General features: G+C 36.4%; 1 protein-coding gene across 4 annotated transcripts in view; it reads right to left on the reverse strand.

The window, feature by feature from the left end:
* Positions 1–20,548, reverse strand: part of SYT1 (synaptotagmin 1) — a 493,749-nt gene that overhangs the window by 280,550 nt on the left and 192,651 nt on the right. Inside the window, exon 1 of one of the 4 annotated variants that reach the window (XM_081128360.1) lies at positions 6,948–6,987. The exons of the other annotated variants lie outside the window; for them this stretch is intronic. The gene's annotated coding sequence lies outside the window, so the exon portion shown is untranslated. Of the gene's footprint in view, positions 1–6,947; positions 6,988–20,548 lie in introns of those variants that run through there. 4 annotated transcript variants of the gene reach the window in all.

The following is a 20,548-nucleotide window of genomic DNA, read 5'->3' on the forward strand; positions in this document are numbered from 1 at the left end:
CTCTTTCTGCTGCGCTGCTCGCTTGGTGAAGGTGAGGACCATGGGATTCTGCTCACCATTTAGCTCCAGAATACATCGTGCTTCCTCCCAGAGTCAGAACACAGAAAACGTTAGATGGATGAAGGGATAGAGGTAGCAGAGATGGGGAGACAAAACAATCAGAGATATTTTTTCATTTTGGAGGCAGAACTAAATAGGACTATGGAAATCCCATGAACATCTGTTAAAACTTGAGCACCCCATGGGTTGACTCAGTAGCAGTTTTATTGGGAAGTAGGGTAAATGGTGAGCAGGTCTTTTATTAAAAATTAGCATTTCCCAAAAAAGAAAAATTGCATTTCCCTGGTATGGTATGCTGTCCCCCTTGTTCTCTGGTAATAGTTCCTGAAGTCAGTATGGACTATGAATAAATATTAAAAGAAACTAAATAGGTTATGTGGTCTAATAAGCTTGGAAAGTGCTGGATTGAATAAAGTTAAATAGGTTTTTTCCTTTAAGGCAGAATATATCAGAATTTAATATGCTAATGTGCAGTATGTAGTTCCAAAGGAAAGAGACATGCACATTTCCAAAATTTAATTGACAATAAAAATTTCCTTTTGTAGATCATCTCTTGGAATTTATAACCCAGAGAGAGTTTTTTGGCCACCAAGTTTGAAAGCTATCTCTCTTTAGTATAACATATCTATCATTAAAGAACTATTTATTCAAGCCCATAACTGGCAGATTTAATTGTACAGCACTGTAACAATATCTTCTTATTTTCTTTGATTAAAAAAAAATCAAGTAAAATCATTGAAGTTGACTCCTAATACATACAGGGATTTTGACAGTTAAAATCATATTTAACAGCATATACTTAATACCAGTACAATTAAAACTAACACATAACACGTAAAATATTTTGGCTAACATATGTGAAACACAATTATTCTAAAAGTTACTCCTTTTGAGAACAGCAATCCAAAGTGACATTTTCTGTAAAATAATTTTTGGAATTGAAAGTTATCTGGGTTTACTCATTTAGCAGCACCCTAGGCAAGTTCATTATCTCTTTATATACTTCTGTTGGTGTTTGAGGGTGAGTCTAAATAAACTCTCTTGTTTGTCTTATTTATATGCCTTTCCTTTGTCTGCACTCTGACAGTTTAGATGTCGCCTGGAATAACTATGAAAAACTGCTGCATGCTTCATGTTCTTCTTTTTCTCTTCTAATCTGCAATAGAAATTCTCTACGACTACCAAAGGGAGTTTAGTTCCAAGAAATAACAAATCTAATTTAACTGTACTGAGCTGCAATCTCTCACCCTAATAGGCATTTTGTTTAGTATGAAAACTCATCAGTGGGGACTCTCTTCAAATACTTTCATCTATTTTAGGGGTGGGGGGAACTAAAAGAATCTGTGTATTTTAGATCACCTAAATATTTCCTGTAACAAAATGGTGTAATTAAATGATGCTACTTTATCATAGTTAGCTTTGAAAACCTGAGTGCCTTACTGCATCCTACATGCACCTGATAGATAAATCTTTGCAGATCCCAGCTCCCATAATGTCATTCTGTTTCTCAAAACTCTCAATAGCTCCCACTGCTTTTTACATTATGAATTCAGTTGACATTTTAGGTTCTAACAGTTCATTCTTATTGCCCCATTTTTTCCTTGGCACTCTAATTAACCTGGTTCTCTCCATAACATGCCCCACACAATCTACCTTGTAGCTTTTGTTTAATGTCTCCATATCTTCCCAGAATGACCACCCTGCTCCTTGTCCTCTGAGCTTCCTCTCAGATTCTCCCACTTCATGAGTCTCTTTTGAACTCAGCCCTCTGGTGATATCTTTTTCTTTTGGGAGCCCACAACCCCTGTTTTTAATCCTCATATACATAGCACATCTCACCAAGCTTGGCACCTAGAATTAATTATTTAGTAAAGATGTGCCCAATAAACTATTGACTCATTTGTAGCCTCTCTTTCTTGCCTTGGGTTAAAGTTATTTGTGTTTTTCTCTGATTCTTTCTACTAAACTTTAAGTTCTCTCAATGGCAAAGACTGTATATATTATTTACTACCATTATGCTCTGCAATAAACAGTTACTGAATTGAAAAACACTCTTATTTTGTCCATTTAACTTGAAATGGAACGTTAAAAAATTCTTCTGGCATGCTACTATTTCAGTGTAGTAAAAATTTTCAGAGCATGAAATCTGGTATACTGGAGGTGCGTCTTGCAGTTTTCGAAACCAATCTCTCATCTGAGTTGTAAGAGAAACAACACTGGAAATAGAGTTCAAAGACATGAGTTTGAGTCTCAGTTTTTTGTTTTGTTGTTGTTGCAGCACTTGTGACCTTGGCTAAGTTTTCTGTGTCTTCCGTTTTCATTATTTAAACATAAGAAGGTTACACTCACCATACAGGCTTAATATGAAAATTAAATGATATAACACATGAGAAAATACGTCGCAAACCATGTAACACATTCATTCAATAAGTAGTTTTTGAGGGTTGAGTCTGTGGCAGGCATTATGGTGGTCACTGGAGATAAAAATAATAGTCATCTTTTATCTTTATAATTCATTACTACATTAATATGAATGAAAAACTCATCGTCTCTTCTTGGAAGGATCTAATAGTCTAGTAGAGACCCACCTATAAACAGAGAATTAGAAAACTGTGTGTGTGTGTGTGTTTGTGACATGCTGTCATAGGAAGGGGCAGGTGTATTAATAGCAAAATGAAGAAAGGCACCTAAGAAGTGGGGAAATAGGAAGACTTTCTGGCAAAGGTAGCATGTGAGTGGAGAACTATAAAATAGTCTTAGCCCCCACGTGGCATAGAAGCAGAAGGACTATTCCATGAAGAGGATGAGTTTGCAATGGTATGTGAAGCGGCAGAAAAAATGGTGAGACATTCTGGAACTGGGAGGTGGGGTAAGTGTACCAGAAGAATAGCCCTCTTTGATGCTGAAAACCCTCTGAGGGTCTTCCCTTCTTTGCTCCACTTCCTTCTGTCCCAAACTTTGTTAGGAATACTACTCTAGATCATGAAGACAGATAAGGATTATTTTATTGCAGTGAAACTAGATGTTTTTTCACATTATAAGTGAGGATGATTTAGATGTAGAAAGTTCTTCAAGCACAATATGATTTCACTTATATGTGGACTCTAATGAACAAAATAAGATAACTAACAAAATAGAAACAGACTTATAGATACAGAGAACCGACTGACAGCTGTCAGAGGGGAAGGGTTGGGGGGCTGAGTGGAAAAGGTGAAGGGATTAAGCAAAGAACAGAAACCTCTTAGACACAGACCACAGTATGGTGATTACCAGAGGGTAAGGTGGGTGGCAGGAGGTGGAAGACGGAAAGGGGGGGATAAATGGTGATGGAAGGAGACTTGACTTGGGGTGGTGAACACACAATATAATATACAGATGATGAATTATAGAATTTTACCCTGAAATCTATACAATTTTATTAATCTCATGCCAATAAATTCAACACAAATTTTAAAAAGTGTTGGTTAAACCAGAGTGCTAAAGTATTAACATTTATAAAATTAAAAATCTGTTTTATTAATCAATGATGTAGGTAAGATGCAAACCTCTGATATCAATAATTATGGAACTGTAGAAAGCTCACTCTCTTTCTCAAGTTTATTTTTATTCCTCACTATACTTATTACAGAGAAAACCCAAGAGAAAATATTGGAGGTCAGCCCACTTGTTTTTTCAGTTGGAAAAAAATTTGACCTACATCTCTATTTCTTGTGGAGGACTTTATTGTTTTTGATCATTTACAGTGTTTTAGATGTTTATTTGATATTTATTTTCAAGCTAATTAACATATACTTTGTCATAGTATTTAAATATTTTATATCAGTTGTACTAGTTTTAAAATTTTATTCATAATTTTATTTATATAAATAAGTCTGCTTGTTTGAATAAGAAATAATTTTTCTGTTAACCCGAATTCTGGTCTATACAACACAAGGTGAGATATGGGTTGAACGACTAGTGAAATGAAATAATGCATATCATTTTTGTTTATATCTGCTCATTTTCTTTCTACTTTGTTTTTATTATGGTTAAAGGTAAAGTAGGGGCAAAAGCACAACAGTAAAGGGGGAAAAAAAGACTTTTGTGATAACACTGCATTTAACATGCATTCATTCCTAAATGCTACTATAGGACTGGAATTATTTCAAAAGGAAATAGTTGCATCACCTTTAGCTATTAATTCAAAGGAAAAGTTTTCTCATGCTATTAACAGGACCTACTTTTTAGGCAACTATTCAGGGTCTGAATATTTCACAACTTCTTTAGGAAGTTATTCTATCCTTTAGAAATGGGACATTTTAAAATTAATTATTTAGGTTGCATCTATGTACAGCAGCTGACATACAGAATCTGTTTCGTATGTTCTTCCAGGTGTCTTTTGATCTTACAGACCACTCCCTTCCCAGACTCTTCTGATCTTGTCAGTGAAGTATATTTGGATGTTGAGACTATGCCCTTAGCATTCTTTTCTTTTATCTCTGTTCTCTCTTGGCAACAATATCTCCCAAACAATCAGGGCTTCAGCTACAACCTGAATGTTGATGATACCCCAACCTACATTTCCAACCAGTACTTTTCCCCTATTTTAGTTCTGCATTTTCTACTGCTGGCTGGATATCTGATGGAATCTCAAACCAACATGTCCACAGATGAATCATTTTATTCTGACTCAACCCGGGTTCTTCTATCACCATTTTCTATATCAGAGATTGTTTCAGGCCCCCAGCTTCGATGCCTGTAGTTATTCACTTAGTGACTAAGTCCTGTCAGTTTCACATCCATAATGTCTGCAACCCATTTTCTCTTTTTGGTCCCCATTATAGAACAAATTAAATTGCTTCCTAATTCATTTTTTGACTTCTGTATCTCCAGTAACCAAAATATTTTGTAAACTACTGCTAAATTAATCTTTCCAAAGCCAAGCACGAATACATCACTTTCTTGATAAAAAATTTTATGATTCTCTCCTGCTCATGGAACAGCTTGGTGTTCCATATTCTGCTTATTTTGGTTCCAGTTATATTTGTAGACTCATCTTCCATTGCTCTTCCCCTTATGTAACAGTCAAACTGAATTGTTTTCCCCCAGATGCTCTAAAATGGTCACTTTCATTAATGTTAAGACACTTAGCTAAGCTCTTTACCTGTATTATATGAATCAGAACTCATCACAAACTGCAAGGCAGGCATCATTGTTATTTTTGCATAAAGGTGTGGAAACTGAGGCTTGATGAAAAAGCAACTTTGGCAAATGCTAAACAATTAGGAAGCAGAAGAGCTAGAACTTGAAGCCAAGCCATTTGCTCTTAGTGGCCATGTGCGTTCAACCATTATGTCACTGAGCTTCTGAATTCTTCCGGGGGCTCTTGTTCTTCTTGCTGGAACATCTGTCCTTTTTGATCCTTCATGATCTGGCCTGAAAATATGCTCTCAAATTAAATGTTAATGACCTGTCCTCTGATCTGGCCTCAGGCCTCACCACCCTGTTTACTGTACTCCAGCCACACTGGCCTTTTTGTTTCTTGAACTCAAGACATTGTTCCAACCCGAGAGCCTTCAGACCTGCTACTTCCTCTTTCTGAAATGCTCTAGGTCCTAGATATTTGAATGATTGGCTTTAAATATTTATTTTAAATTTATATTTATATTTATTGTACTTTACTTATTTTATATTTAATATGTATTCAAATTTAAAAATTCAACATTTGTTAAAATTTATTTTAATATTTCTTCAATTATTTAATATTTATTTAGATGCCATATTTTTAGAAAGTCTCTCCCTTCTTCAGAAAAGCCCTTTCTCCCCTCTTTTAGCCAACTCATTCACTGGGATATTATCCTATTTTAGTGTTGCAAAAAACTAACATCAATATCTGAATTACTAGAATGAATGAGAGTTGGGGTCTAGTCAGTTTTACTCAACCACTTTGCCTCGCCGTAGAAAAAGTACATAATGGAATGATAAATTAATATTTGTTAATGAATAAAGAGAGCTTTATCTATTAAAAGTCTACTAAGCCTTCAGGATCTAAATTAAAGCCACCACTTAACAAACAGTTACTGCTGCATCTTTCTCATCTCCCATTCATGTTGGTTATGATTACTCTTTTCTCTGAATTGCTTTAGCATTTTGTGACTATTGGGGAACATGCCATAAATGCATTGTAAATATTGTATGGCGTGTCTTTTAAAATCCCATTCCCTGCTAGTTGGAAAGTTCCTTGAGGGCAAGTAGCATCTCCTACTCAGTTTTGTCAGCAACATAAGCTTCTGGCTATTGTGAATAACGCTGCTTTGAACATGGGCGAACACGTATCTATCTTTCCCCTTTTGTTTTAAGGTATAATTTATTTTTCTAGATTCTAACATTAAAATAAACACTGTTGGCAATAACAATATACCTACTAACAAATAACCTTATTCATCCCTTGACGAACATAATACACGGGAGAACAAAATAAGATGTGATTAAGTTTTCCATTGCAGTGACATGGAAGTAGCATATTTATTTTCAATGCCACAATGTGTTTTGAATTTTTTTCAAGAACAACTAAAAATAATATAAAAATATAGGATTTGTGTATAAGGATTAAGCTATTCTTCAAATGAAAAACAAACCCAGATACAATATGGATATATACTTGGGTAGCTCTAAAAGTAGCTAAGTATTAAAATAGTGTAATTAAAAATCTAAATCAGTTGGTATTTTTGTGAAATAGGTCAATCATTACTATATGCAATCATTCCGTAAAGTTACTCAATTTTGTTTTCTAATTATAAGAGTGATTCATTTTCTTTCATTTCCTTATTACAGGGAATTCAGAAAATAGACAAACATAATAGAACCCCACAACCCCATCACCAGAAAACAAGTGTGTTGGTTTCTACCTTTTCAGTCTTTTTTTCCTAGGCATGATTTCACTGATGTCTACAAAACGTGACGTCACCTCTTCCTTCTCTTTCTTCTACGACAAACCATGTGTTGAGAGCATTTCCCCCTATTGTGATGACTTTCTAAGCAGTCCCATGTTCAATGACAAACACTTAAGACATAGTCTGACCTAGTAGTGAAAATGAGGTTCTGGGAGGCAGATGGCATAAAGTCAAATTTGCTCTGTCATTTGTTAGCTGTGTGACCTTAGGCAAATTATTCAACCTCTCTCCCTGCTTTCATTACCCTAAGAGGGAGATAAACATCATACTTCCTACAGTGGCTGTGAATACTCAATAAATTAATATTAATGAATTACAACTTAAAACTGTATCTGGCACCAAAAAAACCCCAAACACCTCAAGTGTTGGTTATTATTATTTAATATGACATCTATTTTTAAATTTTGTTCTACATAACATAGATAATATATTATCTTAGAGTTGGAAAATCATGCAAATCATTTAATAATTTGCAAATCATTTAATTTAATAATAATAACCTGGGAAATTTTTTGTGGTCCTGTATGAATTCCTGTGATTCTAAAACCTCAGCATGCGTAAGAATCACTGGGGGGGTGGGGCCTGAATGAAAATGGACTCCCTGAGATTCTGACTGGGAGGATCTGGAGTAAGAGCACAGAGGCTCAGTGCTGTGCCTTGAAAATGCTTAACTGGATACATCTCTCACTGAATTCAGTAGGCAAGCCAATGTCATAATCAGAGACTAGTGTCTATAGCATTTAAATAAAATCACACAGGACAAAACCGATATCTTGTATTTTAAAGTGTCTGAGTGTTGTTCACAGAGACACAGATTTACAAAAAAATTCTCAGTCTTTTAAAGATATTAATACTTTTCTTCACATTATTAGAAATGAAAACCTACATAAATTTTTAAAATCCTGCTTTGTATTTACTGAGGACGACACTAACCATCCCAGAAGTTGTGACTCCTTTATATTTCTGATCTTCAAGTAATTCTTCACTCTCCTACCTCAAGAGTACATTTCTATCAAACTGATGCCTAACAACCATATGGCTTTAAATTATTAATTTTTTGTTCCTTTCTGAAAGATAGCATTAACCAGGCATATGTGTATTCCAAATTGCATTGTTTTAAAACGCCAGTTGCAATGAATAAATAATGTTCAGACAAAAAGAACATTATTGTGCTAGAGCTTCTCTTTTGTGGGAAAACAATTTTTTTTTGAATTAATATTTTCTTTTTGGTGAGAAGGATTAAGTGACATCATAAGGAATTAAAATTTTTTTCAGGATCAGTAACACAATGGATTGTGAGCCAAGGAGAAAAAAATGGATCTCCTGGCTGCATTGCCTTTATTTGGAAAAGTTTATATATTGGTTTGTCATTGCCAAGACTGAGTCAAGTCTACTAAGGGATAGCACTCAGGTGGAGCATTCATCTTTTATTTCCCCTTTGCTGTGTTCACAGTGTAGAAAGTTACCACTTACTACAATTTAAAAAATATATATATTTTCTCGTTTGTCCTTGAGTGGCTACAGCAAAGCTCTGAAGGACAAAAAAATCAATACTCAGACCACTCAAAATTACTCTTCAACTAATTTATTTAGTGCACTGTTCACATGTTCTGAAATAACATGTGGTGAGGTGATAATCTGGAGATCATGTTCTGCTTAAATCTGATTCATTCAGGAGCTGCCTAGTAGTTCACAAAGAGATTCCACCCCTCAGCTGATCCTGACAGGGGCTTCTGAGGGTGTGTGATTCCCCCTACCGTGCCATCGCAGGGGACAGCATGGCTAAGGGGGCAGTGGCCAAGCGCGCACAAACAGTCACCACTAGCCAGAACCTCAAAGGTTTTCACTTGTGATAAACTGGACTCTTCGGCACATCATTTCTTTTTGAAGATTATTTTAAAACACTTAAGTGAAACTACATCTTTACAACCTGAATTTCTAGTATATCCTTTGAGATGGGATAACATCAATGATATTGTTTGACCTAGACAAGTTTAGATCCAGCCAGCATGAATGGAATCTCTATTGCAGGGTGTTTTATTTGTATTGTGCTCTTGTTGCCAATACTTTGGAATTTTCCATTCTTTTTTTATTTTATTACTGGAATACAAAAAATTTGTATTTAAATGCTGAATTCTGGAATAACAGATTCAAGGTAACTTAGAATTAGTAGGGACTGCCTTCTGCCCACCTCATTTGGAAGTGACAGTGCTTTAGATGAAGTGGGGGCTTTAGTGTCAGAAAGACGTCGTTTCAGACACTGGCTGTGCCTCTTTGTAGATATGTGATCTTGGACAAGTTGTTTAGCCTCTCACAGATTCAGATTTATGTATAAAGCTGGATGTTAACGTCTGATTCATGTAACTATTGGAAGAGGAAATGAAATAAAGAACATGAAACTCCTATGGTTTGGCACAGCATTGAAGCTCATTAATGGTAGCTAAGATGAAACATTAGCCCAGAGATGTTAAGTAAAAACATAACTGAAAAAATTGGGGGGTTAACAAAACAAATTCCAAAGATTGTGGAATGTCTATTGGGTTTCAGGTAAGCATGTGTGCACGCACGTGTGTGCACACATGTCCACACATGCATACACGTACGCAAGTGCACACACACACACACACATACACAAGTGACTAGCCTTCTGCTCTCACCCTGAACGAAGTAAGGAAGGCAAGGATCTTCTCTAGTTAGTAACTAGCAATGTGGCTTTGGAAGTCCTGCTTTATCAATTTCTCAGCAAGATCCTTGAAAGTTAATCATTTCTATCATTTTTAAAGCAAGTAAGTCATTTTTCAGGGATCAAAGGACTGCTTCCCTCCTTGAATAGGGCTGGGTAAGGCCTTGTTTGACAAGATCTTGGCTTTATTTTATGAGTGTTTGGATTTTCCAGAGGGACTTTTAAAGATTACATAGTATCTTATAGTGATACCAGCTCCTATGGGTATTCATAAGAAAAGGGAGAAATTTGTTGCTTATAGCTCCTCCAAAAACTGCTTAGTCCTCAGAGGTTTAAACCTTGTGGATAGATGATATCAAATGACTTCTGGCTAATGGATCATTCTGGAGGTCTCATGCTTTATTAGAGAATGAGAATATCTTATTTTAATTTTGCAAACCAGCAGATATAAACTTGAGATCTCCTAGAAGAATGGTAGATATCCCTTAGGCTAATTTAGAGAGACCAGGCCCAGTCAGGGTCTCTTGAACTTTACAGCAGTGAGGGAATAAACCTGGGCTCTTGGGACAGTCTCAAATGTTGTTTTTGCTTCATCCCATGTCCCTATTACTCTACATATTCTACCTTGAGTAACTGCACCTACACCTATGACTTCAACCTTTTTGCCTATGTAAACACTCCCAAATATATAACTCCCCTCATATCACAGGTTTTTTACACTCAGTTCCCAAATCAGATATATTATCTTCCCTACACCAATTCACTCCCAGCCAATATCTCTTTCATTCTCTATTTTGGTTAGTGGCACCTGGGAACTATCCATTAGTTTCCCCTCCTCCCTCATTTTGCTGTACTCTGTCATTAACTGATGTGGATTCCAATTCCTGAAAATCTCTGTGTTCTGTCCTAGCCTCTTAATCCCATTGACTCTGTCCCACTGCAAATATGGCGATAGGCTTTCATCTGAACTTGGTACCTAAGTTCATTCATCTTTCATATTGCTTCCAATGGGATTTTGAGCCTCTGCTCAAAATCCTTCAATATCTGCCCACCCTGCCACTGGCCCTTTCTTTCCAGTCACATTCAACTTTTTATCTCTTAATGGGTCATATCATTGAATTCCTGTTTTTTAACATATTGCTTTTTTTTTTTTTTTTTTAACCTGAAATGCCTCCCCTTGTTGGCAAACTCCTAGTTATTTTTTAAGATTCAACTAAACAACACCTTTGCAGTGAAATATTCCTAGACTGACCCAGAAAGAGTTACAGCCCTCTCCTTTGGACATCCACTGAAGCATGAATCACACTCAGTAAAGTGTTTACGTGTCCTGTCTCCCAGCAGACTGGAAGGTCCTTATGAGCTGGTATGCTATTCCACCCCACTAACTTCTTGGCACCTAGAAAAAATGATTTTCATAAGGCCCAAGAATGCTTAGGGGTCTCCAGTGGCCTCAAATTATGAGGGAGCACTGGTTTGGTGGATAAGGAAGGAGTGTGAGAGGTTTATGGGCGATCATACTTATAGGGGGAGAGAAGAGGGGGGAGTAAGAAACGATGGAGGCAAGTGTTTTGGAATGAAGTGCACCTGGCTGTAAGTGGAGCTAGAGGGGGAAAAATACAGTATCCTACAACTTTAGTCTGATTTATTATCAAAATTTGAACAGTTTGTGCCAACTTAAAGTGACATTTATTCTCACATTTTAAAAAACTTTTTAATGGGATAGTTTTACTACAATAAAAAAATTGCGTTTTCAAGTGGAAAAGACAGAATTTGTTCTATTTTCAAGAAATATATCACTCACTAAAAACAAGCAGGAGGTACAGTAAATAAACTCTTATTGAAAAGACAAGTCTCAGAAAAATGGAGATGCATCTTAGGTTATTTGTCCATTTCACCAGGGTGTTAGCCCACACAAGACCAGCTACAGAGATTATTTCCACCCTTATGTTGTTACACACTTGTTGGAATAATCGCATGGGGAGCAATCAATGCCATACAAATGTTTCAATACAAACATGTTTTTCTCCGAGTTCTGAGTGAATTAGAGTGCAGACAAATGAATCTGCAAAAAAGGGAAGGAGAAACTCCATCTCTGTATTTTCTTTAAGCAAGCCAGGGTTTAATTTGACTTGAAATTTCGCAAGTTAAATGTAAGAGAAAGAGAAACATTCAAACTTTGCTCTGGACTCTAGTATGAGGCAAAATGAGGTGGTAGCAGGATACTAAGTGTTGTTTTTCAGGCTGTGGGAAGTGAGTGTTACCCTTCTAAGCGGTGCTAAAACAGGTTATCTGGAACTTTCTCAGTGACTCTGAATGTGCTAGTCAGTAGCAGTACAAAAGTGAATAAATGCTGGGAAATTTAAGAGCCTAGTGCTAGAGCAAAGCACAGAAACAGATAACTTAATGTAATGTGATAAATGCTGAGATCCTTAGCTCAAATCAGCTTGTTTTGAAAATCTTAACTGTTGCCAATCAGATAGTAAACGTAGCTCAAATTGTCCAGCTTTCCAAACCCTGATCACTTGTTTGCAGTTTTCATTCTCAATACTATTTCATTTGAGTCTCCCTACTCAGATTCAAACAGTATTTCTCTTTTATGAGCCCTGTTGTCTGTCTCCCACCTCTCACTTTGAGTCTTCAAACCATAGTATCTTCTTCCTCTCATTTCTATCCATCTTTCCTGACCCAAATCAATTCCTTGGTCCTTTGCAACACCACATAATACTCATCAGTTTATTTAGTATTAACTTGTCTGAAGTGGAAATTTGATTTCTACTGCCAATTTCCTTCCTCATAAATCTTTCCCCATCTCAAGAAATGGCAGCTTCCATCTGTCTGCTTGGGACAAAATTCTGGAACCTCTCTTCTTGCCCACTACCACATATCCAATCCGCCCATGAATTCTGCCTGTTGACCCTTCAGACTGTACCCATATTGTGACTACTTTTCTAGGCCCCGTTCCTTCCTTCCCTGCAGCCTGCAGTTTGGCCCCAAACCACAATTATCTGAATAATCCTCTACTGGTCTGCGCTCGCCATCTTTGCCCTTCTTCATTCCATTCAAAGTAAGTAATTCTTTCAAAGCCTTAATTAGATCATGTTCTGCTTGGCTAAAAAAACTTAAATCCTTAGAATGGTTATAAATTCCCATGTAATGTGTGTCTTTCCCTCCTCCAGCAAGTCTTTTAACTTTTACTGCCTCTTACTTTCTCCCCTCTATCACTTCGCTCCAGCTACACTGTAAATTCCCTGAAAGTCACCTTTTGTTTTGTTCACACTCAGTGCTTAAAACAGTACCTGGTGTACCACTACTAGTAATAATAACTGGCTCAGGTAACACTGAGTTTGAGTCCAACAGTATCCTATGTTAATATCATATATTGCCTTATTTTTTTCTAAGAGAGAGGTCTGATTATTATGCTAGTTTTGCAGATAAAGGATTGAGGGACAGAGAGGTAGGATACACTCAAATGTTTATTGACTTATTTAATTAATAGTCACTGAGTGTGAACACTGAGATCCAGTTCCTTGGTAAACTAGAGAGATGTTTTCATATATCAAGGGGTTTTTATAAAACGAAGGAAGGAATGAGTGGGTTAATACATAAAAGGGCTACTGAAATATAAAGCCCCACACAAACTTCAATTGCCAAAGCTAGAGGACATTTTAATTTTTTTTTACTTAGATTTTTTCAGTTAACAAATGGTAAAACTCTGACTTCTAATCACTGTCATTTTACTCCTTTTTTGTCAGCTCAGATAGCACTTTCTCCAGGAAGCTGTCCTTGAACTCTCATTGTCTTCTGTTACCCCTATGCCCAGGACATGGTACTACCACTGACCTTGACACATCTTACATGTTCTTTGTCTGCTGATCTTCCTCCCCCACCGGACCAGGAACCACCTGAATACAGGAAATTGTCCCTTTCACCTCTGAATTCCTAAATCCAGGCACATAGGAGGTGCCAAATGCATGATTATTAAATGAATGGATAACCCAACACACATTGTGACCAATGACTTAAACTAATATGACATTTGAACCTAAATAAGCATTAAACTATATACCCAGGAAGAAAAAGTTAAATTTGATTTGCTTAGATGGATTAAAATAAGTGTCCTATTCAGATTAATTATCGCAAGCTAATGTCTTACATAAAGACACTTGTGATAACTCTCCTTCTGTTGTTTTAGTAGCTCTCCCATCAACCAGACACTGAATTCCATTTGCAATAAAGTCAGAGAACGGCCAGGAGCATTACAAATTTTGGAGATGGATTAACTGCTCAGTAAACATAATTTCCACAATTTAATTCAAAACAAAGACATAATTTAGAGGCGTAAAACTAGAAGAGGCCTGAATTGCACACTAACAGCTGTGAAGGTATCTCTGTAAACTAGGTTATTGGTTTTTCGTTTATTTCTAACTGTTGTAACTCTGGTTTTTTATACTTCAGTTCAGTCCTATCAGGCTATTTCAAGCTTGTCAGAATATAAAGTCCAAAGAGTATCACAATGGTGATTGGAAAAAACATAAGATTAATTCGAAGTAGAAAGCAAGCACTTTATAAATGAATGTGAAGTGCCTGGGGCCCTACCAAGAGTTCGGGCCATGCACTAGGCTTTCAGCTTTGATTCTGATGCACGCGGCATGCCATGGCCTTGGGAGAAAAGCCCTCATCAAATGTCATCGGAAGCTGCTCAGCCAGGCACACAGAAAGGCACATCGCACCAATGATATTTGACAACGCTGGCGGTGATTTTTCTGCTTCAGTGGGTAACTTGTCCAAAGTCAGGATTAGCCAACACACAAATAGTTCATAAAGAACTAGGCTGTCACAGTCAGAAAGACAAATACCATATGATCTCATATATATGTGGAATCTAAGGAACAAAAACTGACAAACAAAATGGAACCAGAGGCATGGACACAGGGAACAGGCTGACAGCTCTCAGAGGGGAAGGGGTTGGGGGGATGGATGAAAGAAGGTGAAAGGATTTAAAATACATACATATATAAATATATATAAATATATATACACACACACATATATATAGATATATATAACATTGACACAGACAACAGTGTGGTTATAGCCAGAGGGAAAGGAGGTGGGGGGTAGGTGGAGGTGGGCAAAGGGGGGATAAATGGAGATGGAAAGAGACTTTGCATTGAGTGATGGACACATGACGCGGTGTGCAGATGATGTTTTGTCGAGTTGTACACTTAAAACCTGTATGGTTTTGTGAATCAATGCCACCCCAATAAATTCAATTAAAAAAAAGAACTAGGCTGTCAGAATCATTACAAGGCAGTAACCAGGATGCTTCTTTTAATGAACTTCTCACATTCCTGTGTAGCCAAGAATGTTTCAACCACTAAAATATACAGTAAAGCAGATACTGAACGACTGGGGATGGAGGAAAGTTTCTAACAAAAATAACATTAGCTCAATGATTATTCTAAACTGCAGAAAATAATTTTTCATCACTGAGAACACTACTTCATTCCTTATGACCTTTTAATCTAATCTAGTAGTATTTTATATTTCTAGTGCCTGATATAGAGAACATATCTTGACATAGGAAAAATAATGGAGGTTTAAATAAATATATATGTGCAGTCATGTGCTACATAACATTTTGGTCAGCGATGGACTGCATATACAATGATGGTTCCATAGGATTATAACAGAGCTGAAAAATCCCTATGCCCTAGTGACGTAGCCATAGAAATATCATAGCGCAGTGCATTACTCACCTTTTTTGCTGCTGGTGGTGTAAACCTACCGTCTGCCGGTCACATATACATAAAGTATAGCACATATTATGTAGAGTATATAATACTTGATAATAAATGACTGTTACTGGTTTATATATTTACTATACTGTGCTTTTTGTAGTTATGCTAGAGTGCGCTCTTTCATTCTGAAAGTGAATAGTAAGCTACTAGGGATGGAATTAAAGAACAGTTCACTATAAAACAGTATGTTGTATAATGCCCACAGTGGCCTCATATGTCTGGTGTTTCCTGTGTCTCTTGGTTGCATCATTTTCGAGTTTATCTCATGTTGTTTTGTGCAGTACAACCACTACTCATCTACAACTCTATGACCTTAGACCTCCTCAACCCAACCTCACTCCTTGACAAATTGTGGCTTGTTAAATAGTGTGTGTGTTTGTGAAATCTCCCATTGTAATTGTAATTTTGGCTAATACAAAAATAATTTTACAAAGGATGCCCACTTCTATGAACAAACAGGTGCTGTCGTGTGACATCTCTGCATCAAGGCAGGCACTCTCGCTCTGCTCTAAGCATCAAATGTTCCACGTGCAGCCAAAGCCACACCCATCCCTTTCCCCCCTCCCTTCTCTTATCACTTTCTGGAAGTCCGTTATATTTATACCTGTGCATAATTTTATGTTTTATAGAATTTATCAGATATCTGTATAAACAATATACAGGGTGTCCCAAAAAATGTATACACACTGTAACAGCTGATAGCTCAATTTTGAAAATGAAATGTATTTTAATAAACACTGCCTTTATAATTATTCAAAGTGTGTGTACACATTTTTTGGGGACACCCTATATATAATATTTTCTAGGTTTAGAGTTCTTTTATAATCTTTTTAGAAGTACATGTTTTACATTTATTACATTTTTTATAACTTTATATCATTTAATACCTTCTCTTTACAACTTGCTCTTTATAGTGCTATTATAATTTACCATGCTATTATAATTTATTCAGGTCAATACATGTAAATATAGCTTATTTGTTTTAATTTTGGTTCATTGTCCTACTGCGTGGACACAGCCTATCCATTTACCTGCTAAAGAACAATTAGGTGTTGCTACATTTCACTCTTACAAAGGGAGCCGACTTGAGCATCCTTGCACATAACTCCTTATGGAAACATGCCAGAGTTTCACTAGGGACTTCACCACCTTGTAAAACTGCTGAGTCACAGCTCATGAGCACCTTCAAATTTACCAGATTTTTTGAAGGTCTCCTTCTTTGTGGCGGTATTAATTTATACTTCAACCAGCAATGTAGTGAGCTTTAACATCTTTTCATGTATTTATTGGCATTCTAATTTTTTTCTCAATGATGTGTGCATTCTTTTGCCTATTTTTATTCTGGGCCCCCCCCCCAATATATTTTTTTTAATCTTGGCTTGTCCTTTCCTTTTATTTAGTTTCTTTTTTCCTTTAATCCTAGTGGAGTCATCTGTAACAATCATTTCTTTTATTGTGTTTGCTTTCTTGTTTCTTGATTAAAAAATATTTTATTAACAGGGAAGCTGCTAAAGGCCTGGGGAGACTAGTAGACTCAACAAAGGACCACTCTGAGGGCAGGCCTTCCTCATGTACCCCTCAGGCTGGACTTTTGCCAGGACCTACCACATTCACTGAGGCCTCTCATCAGACCTCTCCCCTACTCATCCCTGCCTCCTCTTTGCTCAAGAAGCAAAAATTCCTACATATGGTCTTTCTTTCAAGACCCCAGCAGCACATGAAGTCTCAGCAGCTGCTTGGGTCTGATATAGTAGCAGAATATACTCAAGCTATCTTGCCATAATTCCCTAATTATTATTCTCTATCACTGTTCAATTATTTCCATAGCACTTATAGTGAGTGTGTGTTTATGTGGCTATTATTTTTCACTTGTCTTCCCAGAATTCCCTAGTAGTAATCTCTATCACTGAAGAAGTGGTTTTCTTTTGAGGTGGGTGTGTTATTTTTTACTCATTTATTGTATGACTTTTGCTCTATTCTGCCAGTTCCTTGAGAATAGAGATCATGTCTGTTCATAGTTATACTCTTGTGGTTGGCATACTGCCTGGGATACTGCAGGTATACAACATTTTGTGTTAAGTTAATGAAAATGAATGATTGCATTTCTTCGTCATTCTCGGAGAGTTTCTATTCTGTGATGCTAACTGAGGCTACATCTTGCAGACTGAGCTGGAGATGGGTTTATAAGCCTTTGTGGAAACAGATTAACCAAAAGAGCATGTCTGGATAAAAGGCCATATGACTTCCTCTTTTAGGTGGTGTCTACAGAAGGGTGAAATTTTCCCCTCAAGCCTGGCTGGCATGGCTCAGCTGTTGAGCATCGACCTGTGATCCAGGAGATGGCAGTTCTATTCTGGGTCAGGGCACATGTACCAGTTGCGGGTTCGATTCCAGTGGGGGCCGTGCAGGAGGCAGCCGATCAATGACTCTCATCATTGATGTTTCTCTCTCTCTCTCTCCCTCAAATCAATAAAGACATATTTTTAAAAATTTCCCCTCAAAATCTATGTTGAATCTGCACCTGTATTCCAATATATAAACATCTGAGGCACAACTTACTACACTATTAATTTTGGCTACACTAGTTTCAGTAGGAAAAATTTTAATGCCCATGTATATACTACTTCCATTTTGTAGAGAAAATTGAGATTCAAAGAAACTAAGGTTTTAGGTCACATAATCATTCAGCTAACGTGTAAGACAAGAAGAAGCTTATAACGAGAAACACTGCTTTATAGCAGAATGAATTCAATAGTAAAGCAGTCACTGAGGTCTGAGAAGCTCCCTAGGAATACTGGCAGAAGTACTTGAATTGACAGAGAATATTAGAGAAACAAATTATAAAAGGAAATTTATAATTTGATAGGGAGAGTAAACTGGAATAAAGAGAGAAATCAGGACCAATTATTAGATAGAAGTGAGTAGGCCTTATGTGTAACTTGGACAAAAAGTGAATTTATGAGATATGATGTGTATATTGCATTGTATAGGCAAAAATATAGTAATATATTTTTTCTTTTCATTGTAGATTTTATACACAGGCTTTAAAATATTTGTAGGTATATGGCCTCTCCTGGAAGGGGAGAAGAAATGAGGGAGTTGAGGAGGATCCAATAGCTTATGTGTACAGGTTTACACATACACACATGCATACATACAATTGCTTTTGGCATAATTATAGCTTTTCCAATCTGCCTATTATCTGTTCGGTATCAAACTTTGTCGGGTTCATTAGAAATCTATTCCCACCACATTCAGGCTCCCCACTGCCCAAATGTATAGCTCTCTACCATCTAAATAACTTTGCAGCATGATTTTATCCCCTCCCCCATTTAGTCACAATACCTTTTCCTTCAATCTGTTCTTATTGTAAAGCTACAGCTTGTCTGTAGACACTTTCTAGTCTCATGTCCATTGTTGAAGCTCCTAAATTCCCTTACTCATCTGTCATCTTAAACTATTTGACAAGATATTGACAGTGGAAGTGACCAACTCCATTAGTCTAACAGCATCCGTGTAGCTGCTAGGCTGCCTCTCTGGAGTTGTGGTGACCAAGCAAAAGGCTTGAGTGGCATTGTTTAGATCCCAGAGCCTAAATAACAGTTTAAATAATGCCTGGTGTCCTCCCTGCTAATTTATATGTAAATCTTTCTCATCAAGTTTTCACTTGTGAGATAACCTAAATAGTCAACCCTGTCACCTTTATGTGATCTGTTTTGTCTTAAAGATCGAAGAAAATGTATTTATTAGTATAACCACCAGCATTAGTTGTGATTTCTTTCAGATTCAGATTTAGGAGCAAAGTTTTAGTGTAGTAAATGGCTTCTCTTTCTGTTTCACAATAGAAAATTTTCTAACTCTCTTTGGACTGGATGGTTAATTAATAATCATTAAATCTGTTTTTCCCTGGCGCCAAATCATGTAGATAAAAAACGAAATGCTTACTTAATCATATTGAGATTGATGGTTGTCAAACATCCAGATAGATGTCCCATGATAGCCAGATGTTTGGTACAATGTAAAAAGAAATAAACAATCTGCATAATTCTCTTTTTTGGGGGGGTCGAATACATGATGTTATACAAATGATATTTTTGTCCAAATACAATAATTTTACATATATGCAATGATGTCATATATGATTTCCAGGATTAAACTGATTCCGAACAGTATAATCACTGCAGTACCTGCCAGACTCACTAATGCTGAGCTGAGGGCAGGAGAATGGCGGTAGATGCAGTGCTCTGGAGTATCTACATACTAAATGTATGTAAATCTCTACACACTCAATCCTCAGTCTGTTTTCCTATAGGACATAACAATATAATATTAAATTCAAAATGAGTATCATTGAAATGCTTGATCTCATTGAAAGAGCAGATCTATTTTTGAAGCAAAGGTTTTCCTTTCTAACAATGACTTACGTAAGAGGAACAGAAAATATTATACTGTGACTTTAAGGATTTTTTCATCCATAGCAATCAGCAACCATCTGAAAGTACTGATCTTGTTTGTAAAACATTCTCATTGAGTCAGCAAAAAGGACAGATGGCCCATTTTTCATGTCTATGGATCTGTTCAATGTTAATAACAGCTGCTACAACCTTAAGACCCAAGGTCTGTTTTATCACTTCAATGTATTTTGTTTTAGTGTATGTCAATACAAATGATTTTTTTAAAATCATTGTGGTCTTTCAAAAGAATAAGATTATTTATTTTTATGTTTCTAACATAACATATTCCACAGTTTCTATGGCTGATAGAGAACACAGCTATGACTGAAAATGAAAAAAGCAAAGTAATTAAGCTATCTAAAATATTTAAATCATCATACTCTGATATATTAATTTCATTTGATATATCTATGTATAAAATGGATAGTTAACTCTACATTCTAAAAGAATAATCCCACAAATACATATAAATATAAAAGGCTTTTAATAAAAGCATCTGAACTTTGTCAGGATTGACTTATAAAGGTCTAAGGTTTTTATAACTTGGACTCAGGGGCCTTTGATATATCTCCATACATCAGAGGATCAATTTAAATCACTCTCTTCAATATGGATTAT

This window comes from Miniopterus schreibersii (assembly GCF_964146895.1).
Source record: "Miniopterus schreibersii genome assembly, chromosome: 2".
Lineage (NCBI taxonomy): Eukaryota > Metazoa > Chordata > Mammalia > Chiroptera > Miniopteridae > Miniopterus > Miniopterus schreibersii.